Source organism: Humulus lupulus, chromosome 7 (assembly GCF_963169125.1).
Source record: "Humulus lupulus chromosome 7, drHumLupu1.1, whole genome shotgun sequence".
NCBI lineage: Eukaryota > Viridiplantae > Streptophyta > Magnoliopsida > Rosales > Cannabaceae > Humulus > Humulus lupulus.
The window spans coordinates 76,285,332-76,286,954 of NC_084799.1; the positions used below are offsets into that span (position 1 = coordinate 76,285,332).

The 1,623-nt window shown below is 38.0% G+C and overlaps 1 non-coding gene across 1 annotated transcript; it reads left to right on the forward strand.

Annotated features, from left to right (window-relative positions):
* The first annotated feature begins 412 nt into the window (after window positions 1-412).
* Window positions 413-519, forward strand: LOC133792864 (small nucleolar RNA R71). Its single transcript, XR_009874336.1, has one exon. It is a non-coding gene; the product is annotated as a small nucleolar RNA R71 (small nucleolar RNA).
* The last annotated feature ends 1,104 nt before the right edge of the window (window positions 520-1,623 follow it).

Below are 1,623 nucleotides of genomic sequence, written 5' to 3' on the forward strand. Positions count from 1 at the left end.
ACCCCGAGCCCCGAACTTAATCCCATTATGACTAAACTGCTACTTTGCACTCAAGATCGTCTTATGCCGAATGGCTCGAAAAAATCCACATTGCAATGTGCCCTTATCAATTAATCACAAACATGCACCAAAATACACAATTATGCCCTCAACGGGCCAAATTACCAAAATTCCCTTATAATAAAATGTGGACTCATATGCATGAATTTATCATCATATAATAATATAATTCACATAAACATGCATATAATCATTTAATATCATAATAAATCAATTATGTCCCTCCCGACCTCCTAATCAAGGTCCTAAACCTTATTAGGAAATTTGGGGCATTACACATAGCATTTCTACAAACTGGTGCTCACAACTTGTGAGGCCTTCATAGAAGTAACTGACCAAACGCCAGTTCTCATAGCCATGGTGCGGGCACTGATTCAACAGATCCTTGAATCTTTCCCAAACTTGATAGAACGTTTCATTGTCCTTTCAGGAAAATGTGGAAATTTGTCGTTTCATACTTTTGGTCTTATGGCTAAGGAAGTGTTTTAGAAAGAAGGATTTCGTCATCTCCTCCCATGTTCCAATAGACCTAGGTCTCAAAGAGTATAACCTGCTTTTGGCTTTGTCCTTCAAGGAGAAAGGGAAGAACTTTAGTCGCACAGAATCGACATTTTTGGCTCAGTTATAGAACGTGGCTACTACCTCCTCGAATTCTATGATATGCACGTATGGGCTTTCGTTTTCCATTCCATGAAATGTGGGCAAGAGTTGAATCATGCTAGGTTTAAAGTCTAATGCGAGCATATTAGGAGGGAAGATAACGCATGAAGGCGTGGAAGTGCAAGTAGGATGGAGGTAGTCATTGAGAGTTCTTGGTTGGATTTCATCATTGCGAGCCATTGCGAATGGATTATTATTTGCTAAAGTTTGTGGATAAGCAGGATTGGTGGAAGGAGTTTTGGAAGGAGTGGCAGATGAATTGGAAGAAGTGTCACTGGAAGTTTCGTGATGATTCATCTACTCTCGGAAATCAGAATTAGATTTATTTTGTCTTTATTATTTTTTTTATTAAACTTGTTCCCAGGTAGATTTGGAGGTTTTTGGGAGATCTCCAACGCCTTACTAGAACTCCCCGAGGTTACTGAGTAAGCATGGTGGATCACAAGTTAAACCTTTTCGACCAAACAACCTTTAAGCAGAGTGAAATTGCTTATTTTGATAGAACAAGCTTGGTTTTCTTATAGTAATAAGTTCAACAATGTAATAGTGCAAAGGTATATGCTCGAAATGTTCCCAGGCTGATTGGGAAGGTTGCCAAGGTACTGCTTTAGACCCACACTTGCCTAGACAGAACTCCCAGAGGTTCTCAGGTAAGTGTGGAGGGTAACGCTATCATAGACCTTATTTAACAACCAATCTTTCTAGACAGAACAAGATTGGTTTCTACCATTTGTAATATTACACAATTGTTCCCAATACTAAGTGTTTTATGATTGCAATTTTATGAACAATTTTATGCAATATTATGTTGTTTTTTTCTTTCTTTTGGAAAACCTAAATTCTAAGGGAAACCAAGGCAAAGAAAAAAAAAAGCCTAAACTAAGCAACAAAATAAACAACACA